This window comes from Scyliorhinus canicula, chromosome 15 (genome assembly GCF_902713615.1).
Source record: "Scyliorhinus canicula chromosome 15, sScyCan1.1, whole genome shotgun sequence".
Classification (NCBI taxonomy): domain Eukaryota; kingdom Metazoa; phylum Chordata; class Chondrichthyes; order Carcharhiniformes; family Scyliorhinidae; genus Scyliorhinus; species Scyliorhinus canicula.
In genome coordinates, this window is record NC_052160.1 from 55879753 (window position 1) to 55906957 (window position 27205).

Sequence of the window (27205 nt, forward strand, 5' to 3'; positions counted from 1 at the left end):
CCTCCGCTATGCTAAACGTGCATCTATGAAACAATTGAGTTCATGCATGGTTTTTCTGCTTATTTGGAGTCATTTAGTTTCTGCAAACCATATGACGGCCACGTTTAGCACATCTCTCCTGTTCAACTTTGAATTATAGAATGCAGAAGGCCATTCAGCCCATTGTGTCAGGACCATCTCGTAGAATGTGCTATCCAAATAATTCTGTCTTTTCACCAGATCTTTACATACCGTGGGCAGCACGGTAGCATAGTGGTTAGCACAATTGCTTCACAGCTCCAGGGTCCCATGTTCGATTCGTTGCTTGGGTCACTTGTCTGTGCAGAGTCTGCACGTTCTCCCCATGTGTGCCTAACCTGAACATCCTTGGGCATTGAGGGGCAATTTAGCTTGGCCAGTCCACCTAACCTGCACATCTTCGGACTGAGAGGGGAAACTGGAGTACCCAGGGAGAAAGTGAAAACTCCATTCAGACGGTCACCCTCGGCCTCAATTCAACACGAGGCCCTGGCATTGTGAGGCAACTGTGCTAAAGATTCTCCTTCCAATATCTGCTTTTTTGGCATCCTATGTTTTAATAGATTTAATTAATCCTCTGTGTTTAAAAGAAAATCAGTGTCTCTTCCATTGTTCCTCTGGTGGCCTTAAATCTTTACCTTATACAGTAATTACTAATTCACCCATTAGTGAAAATATGCATAATTTTGAACAGTTCTAATAGATCTCTTAAGTGATTCCAAATTTCTTTATTCACGCCTCATAACCAAATATAACCAAAGCCGCTTACCCCTCTTATGGTCCCAGTGAACCTCTCCCTAAGTAGTCTTATAATCTTGAAAGGCACCAATACTCCTTTCTTGGATTATATCCATGAGTGGCTTATGAACACCAATCATATGCAACACTTGGCATTTCACTTCCATTTTCTGTTTGATAAAGGTGGTCATCTGAAACATTAGTTCCTCTATGTGCTGACTCCTGACCACTGAAACGTGTAATCCCATCATCTATTGATTTGTATGTCCAACATTTTTCTAATAAATTCAGTTTCCATGACTTTTCTGTAGAGGCTCTGGAAAACCCCTGTGAAAATTCACCTATACAATCTTAATTTATATTCCAGCATGCAACTCAAGAACAATTAAATAAAAGCTTCATTGCTGATCTGGGATTTTTTTTGTTATTGATCTTGAACACTGTTCTCCCTTTCTTCCCTGACTCAAAGTCAAACAGCTTTCATACAATCAACAACTAGATTTAATCAAAGTTTCTTAATTAATAAACGGAAGTAGATGGAGTAACTCCTCATTAAATGTTACTCTGTCAATTTAAAATTGAAACTTGTGCATTTTGGCTTGATTAGACAAAATTTTGTATTTTGGAGATGGGCACTGGGAGGTAAGATTCAGGAGGTAAACCAAGTGCACAAAGAATTGGGAATGATGGCTAGCATTAGAGTAAGAAATAGTAAGGTACGAGGTCAGGTCTGAGTCTGCAGGAATGCAGCAAGATCTAAACCGGTTTACTGTGCACATATTTGAACATGGTGTGTGGTAAATAAGGTTGATGAGCTGGAGATCTAGATAACCATGTGGGAATATGCTGTGGTTGCGATAGCTGAGACGTGACCCAAAACAGGAAGGACATAACTAAATATTCTTGGATACAAGATGTTCACAAAGGATAGGGAAGGAAAGAAAGGAGGACAGATGGCAGCAATAATTAATGAGAATGTTACAGTGCTCGAGAGAGAAGATGTACTGGAGGTGTCGAGGACAGAATCTATTTATTAGAGCTACGAAACAAGAAGTCTATTAAACTATGAAATGCCATCTATGATTGGGAAGGTACAGGGAACAAATTTGCAAGGGAATTAGAGGTGTAAAAACTACAGAACTGTTATAATGGGGGATTTTTACAATCCCTGTCCAAAATATTGCAGTGAAAGAGGAGAAAAGGTTCCTTAAGTGTGTTCGGGAGAATTTTCTAGATAAGTATGTTTCCAGCCTATCAAGGAAAGAGACATTGTTGTATCTGGTTCAAGGGGATATGGTTGGTCAAGTCTATAGGAGAAGATTTAATCAGAGCATCATAATGTTTAATATAAAAAAAACAAGGAGCAATCCAGAATAAATAAACTAAATTAGGGGAGCGCCAACTTCTGTAGGATGAGAACAGCTCTCACCCAAGTAAATTGGAAAGATTGGCTGGAAAACTGCAACAGGACAATAGCCTGCCTTTCAAAAGGAGATGCCATAGATCATGGTGTATAGTCAACCTGGTGAATAAGATGACCCATTCCTTTGGTGTCAGGAATCATACTTTTGCATATACTTGGCACATAATTCGACCCACTTGTGCCTGCATTTTCAGCTATGAAATGCTACATTTGCCTCAATTTTTCGGAGAAATACATGTCTGTCTTACCTTGCATTGTAAGTTGGCCTGTGGCATCAAGGTGGCCGTGTGAGCTATGTTGCGGAGATGATGCGTGGGAGCCGAAGACACAACTGCACAAAGTAGACCCCACATGACATGGTGGATAATGAACAAAAATGGTTCCCCCAGCAAAGCTAATGAAATACGAAGGTGTTTTCGAGCTAAAAATCTGAACGTTTGCTAACTCATCAAATGACTGCACTGAGAAAATTTGGTGTTAGTGAAAAACTGGTGCAAGTGAAAAACTGGTGCAAGAATGGAAGAAAGATGAATCTGTCCTGCAGAAGATGTCCAAGACAAAATTCGCAGTCAGACCAGGGATCAGCCACTGCCAAATCTGGTCCTCGAGAATCGCCAGATTGGTTACTTCATCACCAGAAGTGCAATGCATACATATGCACTTTTCAAAATCAAACATTTCAAATTCCACTTTGTACAGTCTAATGCTGCAGCAGAAGACCAAGATTTTTCAGAGATAACCAAAATTCCTCTCCCAAAATTATCAGTTTCCACCAATTCTTCGTCAGAAAAATGACAAAAATGTGAGTACCCATTAAATCACACCGCTAACCGCGATGAAATGCCTATGCATTTCTGTGTTCCCAGCAGTCAAACAATGGAATGGAAAGGTTCATGAAACCGTTCTACTGAAGAAGACTGGACATTAGACGACAAGATTCACTTTGGGGGGTATGAACTCGCAAGGCTGGCATAATAAAATTAAAACCTATGGTAATTTTCAAACATAAAAGTATGCCCAAAATAAAAATTCCCTGCAGAAGCATGTACATGTCCATGATAACTGTTGGATGGATAAGGATGGAGTGAAGTTAATAATTGAAGATATGTAGGCTAGGCGTCCCAGGGGCTGACAAAGATTCCAGCTAATTAATATTGGACATGACTTTACATTAAGTATACTCTCCATGTTGAGTGGCATTACCATCGTGCTAAATGGGATAGATTTTTAACAAATCTAGCAATGAAAAAATGGGCATTCATCAGCAGCAGAATTGTATTAAACCACAATCGCTAACCTCATATCCAGCACATTCCCCAATCCACCATTACCTTCAAATTGGAGGGTCAACCCTGAGTCAATAGAGAATGGAACAATGCATTCCAGAAGCAGCACCAGGCACGACTAAAAATGAGGTGTTAGCCTGGTGAAGCTACAACACCAAATAAATTGCATGCCAAATAGTGGAAGTAACATGCAATAGACAGGGTTAAGTGATCCCACACCCAACCAAGCAGATCTAAGCTCCACATCCAGTCACAAGTGGTGGTGGACAATTAAACAACTAACCGAGGAAGACACTTGACAAATATCCCCATCATTAATAATGGGGGAGCCCAGCACACAAATACAAATGACAAGTCTGAAGTATTTTCAGCCAGAAGTGCCGAGTGGATAATGCATCATGGTCTCCTCCTGAGATGCCAGTCTCCAGTCAATTCCATTCACTCACGTTATATCAAGAAACAGCTAAATGCACTAGACACTGCAAATGTTGTGGATCCTGACTACATTCCGCCAATAGTGCTGAATGAAGACTTGTGCTCCAAAATTAGCCATGCCCCCGAACCACATTGTTTCATTACAGCTATGAGACTGGCAGCTACCTGGCAGAGTGGAAAATTGCCTGGATATCACCTGTCCACAAAAAGCAAGTCAAATCCAACCCAGCCCCATATGTTAACCCGATCATCAGCAAAGTGATGGGAGGTGTCGCCAATAGTGCTATCAAGTGGCCCTTAGTCAACAATATCCTGCTCGTTGCCCAAGTTCTTCAAGGTGCATTCAGCTGCTGACCTCATTTCAGCCTTGATCTAAACTTCGACAAATGAGCTGAACACGGTGAGATGATGATGATCTTTATTGTCACAAGTAGGCTTACGTTAACACTGCAATGAGGTTACTGTGAAAATCCCCTCATCGGCGCCTGTTCGGGTACACTGAGGGAGAATTCAGAATGTCCAATTCACCTAAGAAGCACATATTTCAGGACTTGTGGGCGGAAACCGAGGCACCCGGAGGAAACTCACGCTGACACGGGGAGAACGTGCAGACTCCACACAGGTAGTGATCCAAGCTGGGAATCGAACCTGAGACCATGGCGCTGTGAAGCAACAGTGCTATCCACTGTGCTACCGTGCTGCACATTAGTGCATCATTTGATCAAGTGTGGCATCAAGGGACCTTGGCAAAGTTTAAGTCAATGGGAATCAGGGGAAATCTCTCCACTGGTTGAAGTGATACCTGGTATAATGGATAATCATTGTGGTTGTTGGAGGTCATTGCAAGAGTTCCTCAGGGTGCTGTCCCAGGGCGAACCATCTTCAGCTGCTTCCCTTTATCACAAAGTCAGAAATAGGAATTCTCGGTCGTCATGAAGTTGGGCACAATTTCATCAATAACTCAGATATTGAACTAGTCCAGGCCCATGGGTAACAAGACTTGGATAATACTTGGGCTTGGGTGATGAGTGTATTACACAAGTGCCAGGCAATGACCGTCTCCAACAAGAGAGAATCAAGCCATCTCCCCCAACATTCAAAGGCAGTAGCTTGATTTCTCCCCCCACCGCCCTCTGCTTGCCATTGACCAGAAACTGAACCGGGCCAACTGTATAAATACTGTGACTACAAGTGCAGTTCAGTGGCTCGCGATTCGGCGACGAGTAACTCTCCTCCTGACTCTCCAAATCATGTCCACCATCTACACAGAGCAAGACAGGAATCTGATGGAATACCCTCCCCTTGCCTGGATCAGTTCAGCTCCAGCAACACTTCAGAAGCTTGATATCAACCAGGACAAAACAGCCCGCTCAATTGACACCCCATCCACCATCTTCCAAGCATTCACTCCCTCCACCATTGTTGCAAAGTGGTAGCAGCTTCTACCATCCACAAGATGCACTGCAGTAACTAATTCACCAAGTCTCCTTCAAAAGCTTACCAAACCCATGATCATTGCCACTTAGAAGGATAAGGGCAGAAGATGCATGGGGATCACCGCACCCTGACTTGGAACTATATTGTCGCCCCTTCGCTGTCACTCTGTCCAAATCCTGGAACTTTATTGCTAACAGCACTGGACTTGCACCACATGGTTTGCAGCGTTTCAAAAAGGCGTGGAAGATTTTGATAATTCTAATAATTTTTAGAGCCTGCAACATATTTGTAATTTATTCCTTAACCACTTTTTTTTGAAAAAGAGGAAGTGCTGAATAATGAAAGACTGAGGCAGAGAAGCTGAGAAATCTTGATCCTTGTTGGCACAGTGATACCATACCTTCTGGGGTATGACTTCTGTATGGACACAGTTCGACATCACTTCAAAGACAAAGAAGCGGGATATAGTATGTGTTCACAACACCAAGAATTCCTGGGATGTTGAGAGATGAGAAACTTCCATGTTGCTTTCACTACTTCTTGTTAAGTATATGTCAAATCTTGCTTCAAAAATCTTTCTTGATTCATAAATACCAGTTGTTCATATCTTGTAGGCCAAGCAAAACTGAGGGCCCTGTTAGAAATTAAAAATTGGGACCGTAGTTTTTTTTAATTGGTAGGGTTTATATCTCGAAACCTGAAACCTTCCAGGGTAATTAGCGATGGGCAATAAATGTTGGCCTAGCAGCAACACCCAAACCATAAAACTGGTGAGATCAAAAGGTGCCTGCAAAAAGGTAACACCCACATTGCATTTGTGCAAGGGAAGTCTAATATCCGTAGTTCAGTCTTTTTGATGTGTGCCTCAACAAATCATTCAAGGGTCATGTTGATGACAAATGGAATAAATGGATGATTGGCAGTGAGAAAATCTTCACAGAGTGACATAGACATGTAGCCCTGTTTTCTGTGGTTTCATTTTCAAATTGTGGGATGCTGTTAGTTCACCATGTGTCATCAAATCATTCAAAAAAGGTGAAATATTCAATTTAATGGATGGAGAGGAGGATGGTTTGTTACGGAGGGATGATACTGAAAGTGAAAAGTGCCGCATCTGATCCAGAGTATGATCCTTCTGATGAAGCAGTTGTCAAAGTGACTCTCAGAATTAGGTGAACTCTTTGCATCACATGCCCAAGCTGATGAATTTAATGGGTTTTAAAACACTAATTGTGGTTTAAGGATTCTCTGTACAATTAGTTCATTCAATAAACCATACCACATTAATTTAGTATGAATTACTAATGTGCTTTATTTCCACATTTCAAATTGACAATCACCCACACCCACACTGGCGGCTCACATTTTATACTTCCTGTGAAGTTAACCCCTGTTTTTGGAAGGAGTTTTGGAGGCTTATCAAAGGTTGACTTGTACGCCACAGCCTACAGTAGTTGGATACATTCCTAAAAATTGACGAAGAGAAGATATTCGATAGGCTGGCTGTACTTAAAGTTGATGCATCCCCAGGACAGGATTAGATGCATCCAAAGGTACTGAGAGAAGCAAGGATGAAAATTGAGGAAATTAGCATAATCTTCCAGTCCTTCCAAATTTAGGGTGATGCCCAGCCTGTGGAGAATTGCAAATGTTTCACCCTTCATTAAAAAAGGCTGCACGGATAAGGCCGGCCAGTTTAACCTCCGTGATGGGAAAGCTTTTAGAAACAAATAATTTGGGGCAAAAGGACAAATGTGGACGAATTGAAGAAAGCTGGCACTGATTTAATAAGGGCAAATTAATCAACCAGAGTTGTTTGAGAATGAAGCAACAGAGGGTTGATGAGGATACACATGAACTTTGAAAAAGGTTCTCGGGCTTGTTGGCAAAGTGAGAGCTCATAGAATAAAAGTGACAGTCACATGGACGTAGGGTAGCCTGAGTGACAAGGAACAGAGTCCTGGGCAAGAATCATTTTTTGGATTTGAAGAAAGTACACAACAGGGTTCCCCAGGGACCGGTACTAGGCCTTGGTCTATATTAATGACCTAGACTTGGGGTGTGCAGGACACAATTTTGATATTTCTGGATGACAGAAAATTGAGTTTTAAGAACTGGAAGAGGATGGTGAGTTCTGGAGGACTTGTATATGCTGGTGGAATAGCTGGACAAGTGGCAGATGAAATTTAATGCAGAGTAGTGTGGACGAAAGAATGAAAGGCAAGATGAAATAAAATCATTCTGAAGGGGTGCATAAGCAATGGGACTTCCAGGCTTACATAAGGACACAATGTTGTAGGTGTCAGAGCAGGTTGAGAAAGCGGTTAATAAGGTATGCTGGATCTGGACTGAGGTATTGAGCACAAAGGCATGGTGAACCTTTTAGAAACACTCTTTTGGAGTATTGTGTCCAATTCTGCGAAGTGTATTCTTACGAAGAATGTGAAAGCTTTTAAAGTGTGTAGAAAATATTTACGCGAATAGTTCCGAAGATGAGGAATTTCAATTACATGGATAGATGAGAGAAGCTGGGCTTCTCTTCAGAGAAGAGAAAGTTGAGAGGTGATTTGATAGAGGTTCGGACTACTGAGGGGTCTGGATGGAGTATATGCGGCAAAACTGTTCCCATTGTGTTCTCAGTTAGTGGGTCTTGAATTGCAATGCAATTTGTCTGTTGAAAAGCGTATGTTGAGGGCAGGATCAAGTTCGGTTGTTATGCATTTTCTCATGGTCAGGATAACTTACTCTTCACCTTGCTATTCAGGGGCAGGTTTAGCACAGTGGGCTAAACGGCTGGCTTATAATGTTGAACAAGACCAGCAGTGTGGGTTTAATTCCCGTACCGGCCTCCCCGAACAGGCGCCGGAATGTGGCGACTAGGGGCTTTTCACAGTAACTTCATTGAAGCCTACTTGTGACAATAAGCGATTATTATTCTTGAAGTGTGGCCATTTTGCACACTGCCTGTAAAACTTTGCAGGACGAAGAGATGGGGAAAAAGATTGACTCAAAAACCTCTTAGAGCCATTGCAACCTATACACATCTGGCCATTGCTAACAATGTGACAGTTATGCAAAATAATGCTCAGTTTAAGACATGTTGGCTAACTTTAAATCGTGCAGGCTGGCATAAAATGGTATTAGCCAGTCACTATATTGACCCCTTGCTGAGCTGTCCAGGCCATTAGCAGTGTAGTTGGCAATGGCTGGTTGCTTAAAATCATTGAAATCAACAGGCTACGTGAAGTTGGCATTCTGTCTGCAATGCAGTCAGTGATTAATTGTGCAGTACAAATTCAGTGCCGGTTTTTGGGGTAATTAAACTTAGCCCCAAAATGTGCTTTGTAATCATACATCTCCATTAAAATGTAGTCTCCCAAAATCTCAACAGAATTATTAGTGCATCGAGAGGATCAAATAATTGCTAACTCATCAGAAAAACTCCAGAATTATGCAGTTCAGGATGTTGGGACTGTTCTAAAAATTTCAAGTGTAAATAACTATGATGAAAGGTAGCTTCACCTCAAAATAGCTTTGTAAAAGCTCAACAGTTATATATTGCGATATATTGAAATTGATGCTCTGAAACATGACAACAGAAAAGATGGAGCTAAGAGAGTATAATAGCAGAAGCAACGATATTGTGAGTAAGTTGTACAGAAAGAAATACCAGTGGGTAAAGGAAAATAATTGTTGGCAATGTCATTCATAGCGAGCTGAAGGTGAATTGGGGAGCAGTGAATTTGGGCTAGTTAAAATAGGAAGCCGGAATTAAGATAATAGAAGTAAATGGTTTAGAGAAATCCTGAGACAACCGGAGAAGTTGGAAGTAGAAACAATTTGATAGAGTTGAAGTGTAACTTTTTAAACACTTAAAACAGTATATTAGATAGTCTCCTGTCTACAGCATTAGTAATGATTGGAAGCTCAAAGTTGGATTCTAACTGTAGACTTGGGTTTAATAATGTGTGCTTGGATTTAATATTTTAATATAGGCTCAGATCGTCAATAGATAATTGCATTTGTACAGCATCGTATAACATGCTAATTGCCCAGTGGCGCTTTATGATTGCATTATCAAACATAAGTTGATACCAAGCGACATTGGAATAGATGACCAAAATCCTTAGTCACACAGTACAGAAAGAGGTCCTTCGGCCCATCGTGTCTGCGCTGCCACCAAGCACCCGAGTAAACACCCAAACTGGACCAGCAACATTCATCTTCTGAAACCTAAATTAAACTGGAGCCAATTTAAAAGCAGCCAAAGACTTCCATTCTTGATGTTACACTCATTTTGCATAATTTGCTTTTAAGAATGGTAGCTTTGTAGAAGAATATTCTTGATCAACAGACATGTGAGTGAATTCTTTTCGCACCGAGCAATATAATATTGTCTTTGAGGTACTTTCTGTGAAGATTAATTATTTTTGTTTCAAAAGCAAACTCAGAGAAGTCAGTTTACACAGCGTGCAATCTCAAAACCAGTGTAAAATCATTCTATATACTAATATAACTAGAATTTGACAAACTTTCACCCTTTACAATACACCCATCTGTTTTTTAAACATTGTCTCTCGCACCCACCTGCAGCTCCGGGCAGTCCGGCACGATGAATGTGGCTTCTAGGGGATCGGGCTCTATCTCCACATGTAAGACCCCTGAGATGGTGCTGAACACTGACCTCCAAAACCTTTCCAGCTTTGGGCAGGACCAAAACATATGTACATGGTTCGTAGGGCCTCTCCCACATCGCTCACAGACATCTTCCGCCCCTTCGAACAGCTTGCTCAACCTAGACTTTGTAGACCTGTACACCACCTTCAGCTATATCAGCCCCACCTCTCGTGGAGTTATTATTCTTGTGTGAGTTTGTTGCAAGATATGGTCTTTTAAAAAAAAGTTTTTCCATAAATTATCTACTGTCCTAGCTTTTAAATGAAGTCACCAATTTATCGCTACTATTTCTGTCCCTCTTTCCTTCCAAATTAGCCTAGTTTAAAGTTAAAAATCTTGGTTTCGATACAGCACTCAAACATGCAGTTCATCCATAATTCACTCATTCCTTCATGGTGATCACATGTCCCGGGGATCCCTTTATATAAAATAACTAATCAACTCATTACACAGAGGGCAGCACGGTGATGCAGTTGTTATAACTGCTGCCTAGCAGCGTTGAGGAGACGGGTTCGATTCCGGGTCACTGTCCATGTGGAGTTTGCACATTCTCCCCCTGTGTGGGTGGGTCTCACCCACACAACCCAAGAAGATGTGCAAGGTAGGTCAATTAACCTTGCTAAATTGCTCTTTAATTGAAAAAAAAAGGAATTGGGTACTTTAAATCTAACACATTTACAGTCCGCTTATTCCCAAGTTGGACCTTCAACGTATTGACTCTCGTATGCATTGGATGATCATATAACACATGTTTACTCTCCCCTACTTAATTACATAAAGGTTTGAGGATTAACACAGATTACAAAGTATATCCTAATCTGTAATGGTCTCATTAACACAAAGTCCCTTTTAAGCACACAAGATGGCTGCGGCAAATATACTGTCTACTCTGAACCCAAGTGAATGTTTGTTTATGTCTCCTCAGAATCCCCCCCAGATGATTGTCACGTGAGGGTTTTCAAACTCCATTCCCAAAAATCACGCTTTAAAATCTTCTCTCATAATTATGCTTTCCCTTAGCCGTTTGCATTCTGAAATCCAGACCAGGTTTTTAAAATCTCACTTTTAAGACAAAGCTGCCACTTTACTTAGCTGTGAATGCAGTCCAAAATTTTACACCACCCCCTTTTAGATTTCCTTTGTCTTGACTGTTTTAAGCAACCACAGAGATCCAGTCACCGATTTCCATAGTTGTTTCAACTAGTGTTCGACAGGCTGTCATAAAATTTCACAAACCTGAAAATCACTTCACATGCCGTTCTGGTGTTTTAGCCTTCTTCTCAGCTCTGTCTGTCTTTATTTAGCAGTGTTCTGTTCTAGTACTTTGAACCTCCGATTTTTTTGGAGACTTCTCTTCATTTCTCTAGTTCCCTTAACTAGTGTTTCTTCAGATCTCTGCCCTAGTTTTCTCAACCATTACTCCATGGTACGGTTTTGAGAGATGTTCCCTCTCCAGCCTTCTAAACCAGCTGCTTCTAGCAGAACTATGAGAGCTGCCTTCTCTCTCACTACCTATCTCCAACTGCAATTAAATTAGCTAAACTAAAACCTAAAAGTCTCTAGAAGGCCCCAGTTGCTAAGCAACAGCCACATACTTGTGCCTTTTATTTATTATTCATGCTATAGCCCTCTCTAAGCATAATAGAAATACAGTTGAAACATCCTAACCCCCTATATATATATATATACAAGCACCGTTGTCCAGCATGCATCTTAACTATAGGTTTCAGTTTTCCAGACACACAAACATTAAATTAAGCCCACCCTTTTCAGTGTTTACCAATACAAATCTAAACCTTTTAAAGCTATCTTTGTTTTCCTAACACGTATTCTAATTTCCTCATTTATAATATGATCAATACTTTGATGACTGTTAGGGGGCTTATAAATTATTTACACTAGTGTTTCCTGCCATTTGTTATCTCTTGGCTCCATCCTATTGATTCTATATTCTAATTTTTTGCACCAAGAACTTTTTCTTACTCTGTCTTTATCTCATTCTTTGTAATCAGATCAATTCCAGCTCTTTCCATTCTACCCATTGGCCCCCCCCCCCCCCCCCCCAACGAAAATTCAAGAACTGTGAAACATTTAGTTCTGAACTTTTGGTCACCCTGCATACCTGTCTATATAATTTCCACTTGGTCAAAGCCATTTAATGCTCTTTTCACCATTAATAAATTTATCTTGTTGCATGTACTTCGTTCATGAAGATAGGATCACTTTAATTTTAGGTTTTGTTATTTTTCTGTGATGTGGCCTTAGTTGCTCATGCTCTATGACCATTGTGAAGCTCTATCCCTTCCTGACACAACCCACTTGATTTTCCCCAAATTACCACGTTACTCTATGATCTTGACTTTTCTGTTAGACTTACAAATGTACTCTTAACCTGAAACCACATTCCCTCATTCTTATGATTTAAAGCATGAAAACCGGTAGGTGTGATGAATTTTGTTTTCAAGTGTAAAAAATAGTGTCACATTGAGTGCAATTTGGAGAATGTTTACTTTAAATGTGAATTATTAGAATGTGACTGGGAGAAAACTGGAATTTGATAGGTTTTGCATAATGGAAAGTTCAAAAATAGAAAATAATCTATTATAAAGTAAAATAGTGCAGAGGAATCCTGGGCAATATTTCAAAACGGGCAATAGCAAATCGGTAGCCTGTCGTGCATCTTAGCCAATCTTCTTTTCCAACAACTTTTATTAGATATGAGATCATAACTTGCTCTTTATAATCCTGAATCCGAGTTTCACATCCTGCTTCTCTGGTATATCAGGAAGTATTGTTCCGGGTTTGCTAACTTAATCACAGGATAATTATAGATTTGGAAGTCCACCTTCATTCATCCATTTGTTTGTACTTTAGCACCCCGCGCCACCCCCCCACCCACCCCGGTTTATTTCATAAATAATTTTCAGGGGTTCTGCTTCCACTTCTCTTGCCAGAAAGTTTTCTCACACATTAATCACTCTTTGTGCAAAGATGAATTTCTTCATGCCAGTCCGGAATTTATCCTGTTAATAGTCTTGTATAACTCTTGTGAGCCCAATTTCTGAAGCAATTCTATTGATTGCATGCAAAATTGCCAAGTCTGATCGTTTTAATACTTTTTTTTGCAGAATTGTTGTTTTTGCACAAATTCATTTCCATATTTTGTAAATGTAGAACTGAGAACTGCTGAAAACAGCAAAGACAAAAATGGCATGTGCTCCTGATATCCTGACTGGTTTTTAAATGATATGGAGATGCCACATTGTTCATTCTCAATGGGCTTAATAAGACATGAGTAAATTATCTTGCACCTTGCTTGTGGCTCTTGATGTAATGAGAGACAGAGAGGATGCATTTTCAGTATTTGATTTTTATTACCTTCAGCAGATTCAATAGAATTCAACCCCTACAGATCACACAAAACATGCAAATTATGTGGCAATTTGCATATTTGGAATTGCTTCCCTAAAAATACTATCTGAACATTCGGCAAAATATGATTTTTACTGCGCACTGATTATGGAACCAACAGTCATATATCATGCAAAATATAAAATATGCATTAAATCCAATTTCTTTTGAGTTTCATTTCATTTTTAGCCATTTGATTGAAATTATTTTATTCTTTCATTTCATTAAAGTTTTAAACTATGTATATGAAAGACAATATCATGGAAAATGATGAACAAGTTTTAGATTTATAAGCACGCATAATAACTGCATCACTGCAAAGATTATAGAATAGTGTTCTTCAAACTTTTTTTCCAGGGACCCATTTTTACCAACCAGCCAACCTTCGGGACCCAACCCGGCCGACCTTTGCGACCCACGCCGGCCGACCTGCGCGACCCACCATATAACCTTGTTTGCTGCTGACAAAAATGGAGGAAATGGTTTTGGGTCCCTTTGGCCCTCGTACACGCTCCTCCAATGGAACCTGTTGGATGAAGGTGAAGCCTTCCGGTGTCGGAAAGTATGGAGTCTCCATCTGTCCAAAGTTCTGAATTTTTTTCCCTGTAAAATGTTATCAAATAACCTCCCCCCGAACTTGTAAAAAAAAAAGTAAATAAAATAAGTAAAATAAATGAAAAAAAATGAATAAAACCCCCCAGAACTTGTAAAAAAATAATAAAATGAATAAAATAAATGAAAAAAAAAATTAAATTAATAAAATAAATGAATAAATGAATAAAAACCACTACAGAACTTGTAAACCAAAAAGCTGCAACCGTTTAAAAAAAAAAAATAGCGAAAAGTGAGGTCTTTGTAATACACTCGGGAGAGCAGGGGGAGGGAATTGGGAGGCTCCCCTTCAAAAGAGCAGTAAAAAGTTTCAGGTACTTGGGGGTGCAGGTGGCAAAGAACTGGGGGACCCTCCACAAGCTGAACTTCTCTAGGCTGGTGGAACAGATGGAGGAGGAGTTTAAGAGGTGGGACATGGTGCCGCTGTCGCTGGCAGGGAGGGTGCAGTCAGTTAAAATGACGGTCCTCCCGAGGTTCTTGTTTTTGTTCCAGTGTCTGCCCATCTTCCTCCCTAGGGCCTTTTTCAAGAAGGTAACGAGTAGTATCATGGGGTACGTGTGGGCACATGGCACCCCTAGAGTTAGAAGGGTCTTTTTGGAGCGGAGTAGGGATAGTGGAGGGCTGGCGTTACCCAATCTTTCAGGATATTACTGGGCGGCAAATGCATCGATGGTACGAAAGTGGATGATGGAAGGGGAGGGGGCAGCTTGGAAGCGTATGGAGAGGGCGTCCTGTGGCAACATAAGCTTAGGGGCACTGATAACGGCACCATGGCCGCTCCCTCCCACGAAGTATACCACGAGCCCGGTGGTGGCGGCCACCCTCAAGATCTGGGGGCAGTGGAGGCGACACAGGGGGGAAGTGGGGGGTTTGATAAGGGCACCACTAAGAGGGAACCACAGATTTGCACCGGGAAATCCAGGAGGGGGATTTCTGAGCTGGCAGAGGGTGGGCATTAGGCAACTGAAGGACTTGTTTATAGAGGGGAGGTTTGCGAGCTTGGGAGAGCTGGCGGAGAAATTCGGGCTCCCCCCGGGGAACACGTTCAGGTACCTCCAAGTGAAGGCATTTGCCAGACGACAGGTAGAGGGGTTTCCCGTGCTTCCCGACAGGGGGACGAGTGATAGGGTGCTATCAGGGGTCTGGGTCGGGGAGGGGAAGATCTCGGACATTTATAAGATTATGCAGGAGGTGGAGGAGGTACCAGTAGTGGAGTTGAAAGACAAGTGGGAGGTAGAGCTGGGGGAACAGATAGAGGATGGGACATGGGCAGACGCCCTAGAGAGGGTCAACTCGTCGTCGTCATGTGCGAGACTGAGTCTTATTCAATTTAAGGTACTGCATAGAGCCCACATGACGGGGACAAGGATGAGTCGGTTTTTCGGGGGTGAAGACAGGTGTGTCAGATGTTCGGGAAGCCCTGCGAATCATGCACACATGTTTTGGGCATGTCCGGCACTGGAGGAGTTCTGGAAGGGGGTGGCAGGGACGGTGTCGAGAGTGGTGGGGTCCAGGGTCAAGCCAGGATGGGGACTTGCGATCTTCGGGGTTGGGGTGGAGCCGGGGGTACAGGAGGCGAGGGAGGCTGGAATATTAGCCTTTGCGTCCTTGGTGGCTCGGAGGAGGATCTTGATTCAGTGGAGGGACGCAAGGCCTCCAAGTGTTAACACCTGGTTAAACGACATGGCAAACTTCATCCAATTGGAAAGAATCAAATTCGCCCTGAGAGGGTCGGTGCAGGGGTTTTTCAGGCGATGGCAACCCTTCCTGGACCTCTTAGATCAGAGATAGAAACTGAGGTCGTGACAGCAGCAACCCGGGAGGGGAGGGGAGGGCGGGAGGGAGGGGGGGGGGGGGAGGGTGTGGGGGAGGGGGGGGGGGGGGAGGGGGGATAGCAACGAAGGAAACACGGTATCGGTGGTGTCACGGGCAAGGCCTGCCCGAGGACACTGCCAGAAATGACAAGATGGTCGGGCGGCCGGTTCGTCGGCGGGGGGGGGGGGGGGCGCGCGGGTAGGGGGTGGGGGGGATTCTTGTTAAGTAGGGGGGTTTGACTTTGTTTTGATATAATTCAAATATAGGGGGGGTTAAAATGTTTGTACTCTGAAAAATTTCTTCAATAAAAAGTATTTAAAAAAAAACAAAAAAAATAGCGGCCGCACTGCGCATGCGTGCCCAATCATCGTGTGCGCATGCGCAATGCGGTCAAATTTTTTTAAAAATATGTTCACGGCCGCTTGCAGCTGGCATTATGAATAACAGGCTGCTGCGCGGAGATTTGCGCGATCGGGAGTGCCGCGGACAATGGCTCCACCCGCGGGTCGCGCCCCCGACTTTGAAGAACACTGTTCTAGAACATTCTAGTCTTGGCGAAGGAGTCTTGTGTGGCAAAATAGCGTGGCAGCTTTAAAAGATTAAAGCTGAATTAGAGCTAAGCCTTCAGAACATGACAGAAAATGTCCTGCAGCTTCTCCCTGCAAAGCGTAAAACAAAAATCAGTAGACAGTAATTTTAACACGAGAAAGGTACCTTCCAACCAATTTCTACAGTTAAGCAGACCAACTGTGATATTGAATGGCAATGGATGCACTCCACAAGAATTCTGTAGCTGTTATTCATTTAATGTAAGAGAGGCTAGACTGGGAGCCAAAGGCTTACTTCGTAAAGAATTTCATATTCCAAAAATATGACCCATTTGATCTGCTGCTGTACATCTCGGACCCGAACTAGTCGGTGAGGAATATAATGGGATTATTACGGAAATTTGGGGCATTTCCAGGGTATTCGTTCAATTTAGGGAACCGCAAAGTTTTGTGGTGTCTTCTCCAAGTGCAGGGGAAGGAGTGGGAGAGTTACTATTCCGTGTAACAACAACTTACTTTGGGTATTTGGGGGTGCAGGTGACGCGCGGGGCTGGTGGGGAGGGTGAAGGAGGACTTGGCACAATGGGATAGTTGAAAATTTGAATAAAAATATTTTAAAAAAATTAAAAATTACTCATCAGAGGTAGTGAGGATCATTCATTTCAAAATGTTACGTTTAAAAATATAGCTTAAATATAATTTCTTTGACAATAGACAAGTTTGCTAACACCATAGGAAATACAAGAATGAAAAACTTCTCTTTTCTGGACCCAAATATTAAATTATCCAATCTTTAAGTTTCACCACATTAAGAAAATTCTACTAACGTAAACTCCATTCACCTCCCCAAGTGAAACGTGGGAATCTGCTTGTGTCCAGGTTATTGTGGGATATGTGGACCATTCATTATTCCAGTCTTGGCTCTGGTCCTCTCCTTCATCTCTTTCTCTAGTACATTGATAACTGTATTGGTGCCGCCTCCTGTTCTCACCCGGAGATAGAAAACTTCTCAGCTTTGTTGCCAATTTTCACCCTTCCCTTGCTATCACCTGATCTATCTCTGACTCTTCCCTTTGTTCCTTGATTCCTTTGTTCCTTGACTTCTCTGTCCCTTGACTTCTCTGTCACCATTTCTGCAGATTGTCTATCCATGTAAAACCCCATGGACTCCTCCAGCTGTCTCAACTATACTTCTTTGCATCCTGCTTCCTGTAAGGACTCAAGCCTGTTCTTCCAGTTCCTCTGTTCCTGTTGCATCTGCAACCTTGCACACCAGCACTCCTGATATGTCTTTTATTTACCTGAACCGGAGATTCTAACCCAGCATGTTTGAACAGGGTTGCCACTGTGTTCTGATCCATTGCCTGCACTTTTCACCCTTTCTCTTCCCACCCAGAACCATGGTAGGGTTACCCTTGCCCTCACCTTCCACCTCACCAGGCTCCAGTTTCAACAAATTATCATTTGTTATTTCTACCAGCTCTTGTGTGATGCTACACCAAATGCATCTTCCTCTGCTCTCCCCTTTCAGCATTCTGAAGGGACCCTTTGCAACACAATAGGTAACTCGTCAGTCACCCCTAACACCCCGTCACCTTCCCTATGGCACATATTCATGCAAGCATAGTAAATGCTATACCTTTCCTTTCATCTCCTGGCTTCTCACTATCCAAGGCTCCAAACAATCCTGTACTACTTAATGTTTCTATCCTGTATTCACGATTTTACAATGTGGCAAAATCTACATTGGGGAGACCAAATGCAGACTGGGTGTCTGAACACCTTCGCTCGGGCCGCAAGCATGATGCCAAGCTTCCAGTTGTTATCAATTTAATTCTTCATCTTGGTCCCATGCGACCTTTCTGCCCATGTCCTCCTACAGTTGTCCAGTGAAGTTGAACACAAGCTCAGAAGAACAGCAACTCCTCGTTTGACTCCGCACTCTGCAGTCTTTGTACTCAACATCATGTTCAACAACTCTCGATCATAGCCTCTGCCTTTATCTTGTTCTATAGGTTGTTTCTTTTTGTTTTGATTTGTTGTCTTATCTTTCTTTCTTTATCCCTTCACATAGCATTCAGATGGTTTTTGTATAGCTATTCACTCCTCACTTGTTTATTTTTAAAGTTAAAGAACCCAATTCTTTTTTCCCCAATTAAGGGTGTGAGACCCAGGCAAACACAGGGAGAATGTGCAAACTCCACACAAGAGTTTATTTTTATTCCCCAATGTAATGTTCCCTTCAAAGGAAAAGTTATGCAAACAGGGTTAGTCTGTCTTTTGCACATTCTCCCGTGTCTGCGTGTGTCTCACCCCCACAACCCAAAGATGTGCCTGGTAGGTGGATTGGCCATGCTAAATTGCTCCTTAATTTGAAAAAAGTAATTGGGTACTTAAATTTTTTAAAAAAATCATAAGTGATGCAGATCTTTCTTGCAGTAATGGCTGTTTTGTTTCTCATGCACCAATTATATTGACATCAAAATGAAGTTCAGAGCTGCATTGTAATTGACCATATAGCTGTGAATAACTTGGCATGCTATTTTGCTTTTCAGTTGCAGTGTTCTGGAAAGCATTGAACCTGTGGCTGATTATGGTCTTCCTGATCAGTGTGTTGTGTTTATTATGAAAAGTGAACAATTGCCAAAAAATGATTGCTAATAATTTTTCTGATATCTAAATTTTATTGTGTGTTAAAGTTTCAAAACAGTAACCCTGAGTCAGTAAGAATTTATGGTGCTCTCCATTTAGCCCATGGGCACAGCCAAAAGGTTTGGAGAGTTTTGGCTGAATTCATGTTTGATGTTGCAGGTGATAATTTGATTGATATATGAAAAGGTTGGCGAGTGCATGACAAAACTAGTTACATGGGAGTACATGGATTCTACATTGTATTGCCTAGTGAGTGGGAGGACAGCGTCACAATGGTAGTCTTATAAATTTACAGAATCTGTTGCAAACATGAAGTGGCGGATAGTACTGGGAGCCACAGATTTGTCTCTTGAGGATTCGGTTTCTGCAAACATGGGTGCAATTCAGCGGACAAATGTTAAATTCGGCTTTTGAGCGTGTTTAACACGGTGTCTCTTGGCGGTTGTAGAACATAGAACATAGAACTGTACAGCACAGAACAGGCCCTTCGGCCCTCGATGTTGTGCCGAGCAATGATCACCCTACTCAAACCCACCTATCCACCCTATACCCTTAACCCAACAACCCAACCCCCCCCCAGCCTTACTTTTTTAGGACACTACGGGCAATTTAGCATGGCCAATCCACCTAACCTGCACATCTTTGGACTGTGGGAGGAAACCGGAGCACCCGGAGGAAACCCACGCACACACGGGGAGGACGTGCAGACTCCGCACAGACAGTGACCCAGCCGGGAACCGAACCTGGGACCCTGGAGCTGTGAAGCATTTATGCTAACCACCATGCTACCGTGCTGCCCATTGTAGCGTCGACAAACATCCCACTATTCAACAGCATGGGTGAATGGGTGTCCGGGTATTTAAATGAGCCATTAGGTCTACCTAGTTGATTATTCATACACCTCAACTGCCAAGGATGATGATTTGGAACTAAAAATGTGCCAAATTTGTGAACATTTTTGTGCTATCAGGTTCATTTGAAACTAGCTCCAAATGGTATGCAGCTAATGGTTTAGCTCAGTGGCTAGACAGCTGGTTTGTGATGCAGAAGAAGGTCAGCAGTATGGTTTCAATTCCGGTACCAGTTGAGAATTCTGAATTCTCCCTCTGTGTACCGAACAGGTGCCAGAATGTGGCGACTAGGTGCTTTTCACAGTAACTTAATTGTAGTGTTAATGTAAGCTTGCTTGTGCCAATAAAAGATTATTATTATTAATGGGTTATTCTTTGTGGAGGTATTTGCCCCTGGGTTTTATTGAAACTATTCTCAGAGTTAAAAGTATTGTAGTTGACACAATTCAAACTTAGTCCTATTATTAGGTCTTGTCATGGTTTCTAACATTGAGCTCATTACTGTAGTCTAATTTAAATGTGCAGATCTGAACTCGTCAGACGGAGTGAGTCAGGTGATTTGCGATTTACCTGGTGCGGAGCACGATTTGGGGCTCTCGTGTGATTCATATGTTGCGTCTGGATCTGTGCAGGGAGCACCGGGTTCGCTGAATATTGCCCCATATTTTTTTATACTCCGGTGTTCAGCTGTGATTTCCACAAACATGTGGAACCTTGGATTTTTCTGTTATCAGTGGCACGTGAGATGGTTTTCAGGATTGTAAAATTATCATAAATCAATTGGTGGGTTTTATTTTTCTGTTTAATTTATAGAAAAGGTGGCAACTTTAAAGTCTAAGACCTCGCAAGGCTCTGAAAGACTATTTGATTTGTTTTCAGTTAGTTTCGATTGACTACCCATGTAACCCTTAAGAAACAAGAATTTTTTTGGACGCGTAGCAAAACTTTGACTTTTATAAGTCATGTATGCTTCTGTCCGAAGATACTTGTAAAAGCAAATGAGAGATATGTATAGGTATATGATAAATATATATATATATATATTATATATATATATATCATCTATCATTTGAAGGAGAAGTAAGGCAAGAACCTTAAGCTACACATGGCATCTATTGACATAAGAATCATGACTTCTGGCATACATTTCAATTTTAAAAAACTACTGTTCATCAGGAGGTGTCCAGATCAAAGTCTTGTCTTATACATGGAAATTAAGAACACATTTTATTCTGGCTCTCCATGTAGTTTTAATGATGGCTATTCCTTAAATGGTGAGTGTGGCGTTAAAGCCCAGGCAGCATTCAGACTTTCTCTTCTGTCTGGTCCCTGCACCCAAGAGTGCTGCTGGTGTGCACCTGCTTCATTATAATGAGGCCCCGGAGGAAGTTTGGGCACAGACTATGTTTGTCTAACAGAGCTTAGTGTCGCACTAATTGCTCCTGTTGGGAAAGGAGGATACCCTCCATATTTTCTCTTGTAAATGGCTCAGTGCAGATTACCTAAATCAGGATTCCCAGCCAGAAGAGGTCTACCTAGCTGATTTGTTCATACACATCAACTGCCAATGATGATGGTTTGGAACTAAAACTAATGATATTATGCCAAATTGGTGAACATTTTTGTGCTGTCAGATTCATTTGAAACTAGCTTCAAATGGTGCGCAGCTAATAGATAATCTTTGGGGAGGTATTTGCCTCTCGATGAAATTAATCTGATTAGAACCCACGTGTATTTTACAATTAACTGCAGGCCAAATAGAAACCCATTATTCAAAACTGTTTAGTTATCAAAAGTAGAGGTGAAATGAAAGCTCATAAATGCTAAATTAAGACTCTTCAGTAATGGAGGATAATGATTATTGGTACTTAAGAAATAGTACACTTAATTGATACTTAAGGAAATAACTAAATATTAGTAACATTGAATTTCCACTGAAGAATGGATGATTGAATCCTAAAGCAAAGATTATAAACTACCTGCTATTGTTTATTCTTTTAAGTAAATAATCACTAAGGGACATCTCAGGATAGCATGCAATGAGAGATAACTTAACAAAACCTCAAGCAAGCATTCCTCTTTAGACCACCTGCACTCTTAACATTGTTTACTTTGAGGACCATATTGTTGGCCTCTTCATTAAAGCCACAGCCTTCTGATGAAGCTAATGGCTCCAATACTTAGTGTGGTTTCCGAGCAGGGGAGAGCAAGAATTATGGATTGAAGTTTAACTCCATGAGTTTTACAAAAATAATTCCCTGATTGACAGGCTTGGCAACCTGTCAAGTAGGAATGCTCCAAAGAAGGCCAGGTCAGGAGCAGGTAAGTTTCTTGATTGTGGAGTCTTGAGTACTGGGACCAAATAATGTTGTTGTGGGTGTGAGCACAGAGTAGGTGGGAATGTTGCAGAAGGTCTTATGATGGGTCAAACATGTTTTAGGACAAGAACGCGTTGGAGAAATTCAGTACTGTAGGATTGTCAGGGGGAGAATCCAAATGTTTTTTTTAAAGAACAAATTTGCTTGTTAAGCCTGGAGGTTTACATGTGGTGCTATGAAGTCATTGATAGCTCTGGCCTTTTTTGCCTCCACTAGTTTCCCAAGACCTGACAAATGCTGGTTAAACATAGAAATCCTTTAACAACGAATGCCTGCAGCCTCTGTAAAAGGCTCTTATGACTGACCTGTCTCCTGAGTGTGGAGCGTATCCCACCTTTCATCTTTCCTGCATTAAAGATTTAAGGTGGGTTAGGTTCCTGTTTCTAATTTTTAACACTTCACAGCCAAATTGCACACATGTAGCAGGATATGTTAGTGGTTGAAATTAAAAAAAAAGTTAACATTTCAGCCTCCCGCCTTGGTCAAAAAGGTTCTAAAAGGACCTGTATCTAAAATGGTAACCAATCTAATCCCAATGCTAATGGGCCAGCCACTGTATTTCCAGGGATTTGTGTGTTTGTATGGACCTCTCGCCTCCATATCCAATGATTTAGCAGGTAAGTACTATAAGATTGGTCGAAGAATTGGAACAGTCAATTTTCATTTACTTTCCCCAGCATGCTTTCAACATTTCTAAAATATGCTTGTGTCAGAACACAAGATACACCTTTGTAGTTCTATTGATGTAATTTGTTGCATCTTTGCTCTTGGTACAGAGTCAAGCTGATGGTGCTCAAATACCCCGAACACAGGGTTTCCCAAACGTTTCCGGCAACGGAACCCTTTTGACCTCCCAAGAGTGCTGGCAGAACCCTTGAGAAACAGTCTTATTACGATGAAGAGTTAAACCACAAAGAATTGATTATTTTTGTGCAATAATTGCTGTCACGGGCAGGAGGGGGATTAATTTAAACTGCCCTGGTTTTCCCACCCTCTATCCATCTATGAACAGGAAAGTGTTTTTTTTTAAAATATTCTGATCATCCTGATTTAACCTTTTATCAATGGTGGAATCTTTTCCCAACCCTTAAATTTGGGAATGTTCCAATCTGCAGTTAGCACCTTGCACAGCAAACTCAAGGGAAGATGAAAATAAAAGGGTTGGTTTATTTTACACACACACACACGGAAGAGAGGGGTTTCGCAACATCCACCATTTGTGTTGCTTACTCACAATAAATGGGGGAAAGAGGGCTCCGGGCACAACCACAATAAAACTACAAGTATTGGTTTTATGAGTACACAGTCTAAAATCATGAGTCAACTGGGATGTTCCTTCCAAAAAGAGGTTGGCGGATTCTTGAAAACATCATGTTTTAGGAGTGAGACTTTCATGACAGGCGAAGGCACATGCCATGAATTTAGGAGTTTAATTGGAGTCGGGACTACTTTTGTTTTTTGAGACATTGGTGTCAGATTTAACTGCCTCTCCCTTTGTTGAACCTGGTTGTTAGGTCTGATTACGTTTTGACCATTATTACTATTATGGGAGATTATGTCTTGTGAAGGTTTTTTCTTTATGTGGAGGTAGCTGGTCCAGCCACCCGCTTGTTGTTACCGTGAAATTGTGTCAAGGCATCAGGTGACTGGCTGAACTGTTAGTTCAGCATTTCTCCATTTTTACAGTGCAGAAAAAAAATTACTTTATAAAATAGTGCAGTTGATGAATAAATATATATTTTCCGTTGCGTCTCGACTGTGACAGTACAAACATACAAAAACCTAATTTATAGAAGTCGCCTCGTCTTTTATGCTTAGTTAATGGGAGGAGACATGCACAATGCACACAAGCTCTCACGTCTCACACACACAGATCCATACCTGCCTCTTACGCACTATCGCCCCTTTCACGCATGTACGCATTGACAAATACACCTCTCTTGAGTACAGTCGCTCACCTTTCCCTCTCACGTGTGCACACAAAGACAGCTCTCAACCTTCTTTCTCACATCTCATCGAATCCCATTTTCCCCCTTGCCACGCTCATTCCAAGGCTCCATGCTCTCAGTCCCAAGGCCCGCTTTCCCCACTCCTTCGCCAATGGGAGTTTTGTATTTTACTGTTTAAACCCTCCATCATTTGCAATTTGTTATTAGTCTCCAATGGGTTATTCATTCGTGGGCCCTTGAACTGAGGGACAGTGTCTATTAAGGTCATCAATAGACTTTTTATTCCAGATTTTTATTGAATTCAAATTTCACCATCTGCCATGGTGAGATTTGAACCCAGAGTATTGTGGTCCAGTGATAATGCTCCTACCTCCCCCGACTGTAATATAATGTTAAGCAGCAATTGCAGTTCACTAATTTACTGTCTGAACTCAGCACTGTAATTCTTTGTTTTCAGGCTCTTTTACTTGAGGCACATGCTGTTGAAGTTCTGATCTGAGGTTTTGGATCTCACTCTTGGATGACTCCTCTGATAAATGCTTTTTCCTTTCTCTATGCTCTTTTTCAGCAAACCACATTATGTCCTGCTCAGCCTTCAGTTTTTCTTGGTCAACGACTTTATTTCCAGTTGCAATTTTTTCATCTTTGAATATTGTAAGTTTCTGGAAATCACCTTCAGTAGCCTGAACTTTCGAAATGAACTCTCTTTACGTTTCTGTCAAGAGCTCTTCTTATCTTTCAATATTGGCATTGAGAATTTCAATATCTGACTGCAACCCATTCATTGGGGTTGCATGTTATCTCCCAAACTGATAGACCCAATCTGTAGGCTCTGTTATGATCTTCGTGGAAATCAAAAGATTTTTAAAGAGAAATTCGAACTTCCAGTTATTCACTAAAAGAAGACACAAGAAGGCTTCAAGTTCAAAGCGTTTATCAAATAATAAAACTAAAAAGCCATTTTCTTCACACAGGCAACTAAATTACTGAACAGAATGTGCCCTTTTCTACGTTTAATGCTAACCGGGCGTGGGCACTGTAGCATAGAGGTTAGCACTGTAGCTTCACAGCGCCAGGATCCCAGGTGTGATTCCCGACTTGGGTCACTGTTTGTGCGGAGTCTGCATGTTCTCTCCGTTTCTGCGTGGGTTTCCTCCGGGTGCTCCGGTTTCCTCCCACAAGTCCCAAAAGGTAATTTGGACATTCTGAATTCTCCTGTGTACCTGAACAGGCGCTCGTCACATTAATTCATTGCCATGTTAATGTAAGCCTACTTTTGACAATAAAAATAAAAAATAAAACGAATGCCCCAATTTTGTTAGTTACTTGGTCTCTGCTGTATTCACTCAATTCTCCTGGAACCAATCCAAGTGATTCATAGCTCCCAAGGGTTTACTTCTGATCTTTTCCTTTTCAAATACTATCTTCTATAATGAGAGTTTTACTGCGGATTTTGGCTCCATCTAGGCAAATCCTCCAACCTTGTTTTAATTTTCAAACTCGGTCTTCAAATTGAATGTGAGTTCCCACATAGGTTATGCGTGGTGAAGAATAGAGTCAGCATTTTCTTAGGCTTGACTAGTTCCCCCTTTAAAAAGTGCTCCTCCTCTCAGTTGGCTGTGGACCACACAACCAAAACTTGCAACTGACTTTTCTCAGTAATACTGCTGGGTTTTCGGAAAACCTGCAACCTCATTCTCAAAGTAGTTTCCTCTATCCTCTTCACGGCAATGGGAAACACATTCATTTTGTATCCAAGTTGAACTGCTGATCAACTATCTCTGATCACAATGGCCTTTCACCTCAGAAACAAAGGGACTGGTTCCAGCATAACTGTTTGCAACCATAGGAGACGAGGCCATCACATTGTTAACTTAGAAACAGCTGTCATTGTCCCCAGGTATAAATATTTGCACCCCCCCCTTTCAATAAAAAAATCTTAGCAATTAAACCATCCAGGTTTGCAGCATAGATCACATGATCCTTTTCCTTTAACCTACATTTAAAGATAGTTACAAGATATGATATAAACCAAAAGTTATTCTAAAACATAATCTTATAAACCTCTATCATAACAGCTCTGTTACTTTGGCAATCACTTTGTGGTTTCTGATTGAAGGTAACAGAATAAGAGTCAATGAATATTTTTTGGGCTGGATAAAGGTTTGTAGTGGCGTCCCCCAGAGGTCTGTATTGGGAAACTTGTTTTTGTGTGATACATATTGATGATCTAGAATAGATCTTAGTGTGCAGGGGACAATTTCAAAGTTTGCAGATGATACAAAATATGGAAGTATTGTAAATTGTGAGGAGGACAGTGTAGATCTTCAAAAGGAGATCGACAAATTGATAGAGTTGGCAAAAAGGTGGCAGATGAAGTTCAATGCAGAGAAGTGTGAGATGATGCATTTTGGTAGGAAGAATATAGTGTGATGAATGCAGAAATGGTTATATACTATATTTTATATTTGTGGCAGTAATGTTATTAAAATCTGGGTTAAGGAGTACATTTGTTGTAGTAATGTTGTTAAAAAGCATAGGTTAAGATATCCAGACTGTCTGCTAAAGCTGTAATTAAGATTACATAAAAGGTGAGGTCATGATTGTTTCAAACTATTTACTTGTTTACATATAGAGGGCTAATGGGATATTGTTATGATTGCTGGAGATTCCCTGGAGAATAGATCATTTATGAGGGGTTGTATTTAGCCGTAGGTCATGTGAAGTCTTAGTGGGATACAGCTGATGTAATTAAAGGGAGCAGCCAGGTCTGTCTGTTTGCCATACGATTTGAGCCTGACAATACAGAAGTATTTTAAGTTGAACAGCAGTTTTGCAAAATGCTGCTCGGGTGAGCAGAAGTGTACTGGCTCTGCTCCTGAAAGGGTCACTCTCTCTCGCTCCCTCTCCCCAAAAGTTTCTACACAGCTAAACATCTGTTTGTTAACTTTATAAGTGGCATTTGAACTACGTTA

General features: G+C 41.4%; 1 protein-coding gene across 3 annotated transcripts in view; it reads left to right on the forward strand.

Moving 5' to 3' along the window:
• sdk1a (sidekick cell adhesion molecule 1a) overlaps positions 1-27205 on the forward strand; it is a 1043142-nt gene that overhangs the window by 121768 nt on the left and 894169 nt on the right. The gene's annotated exons all lie outside the window — the stretch shown is intronic.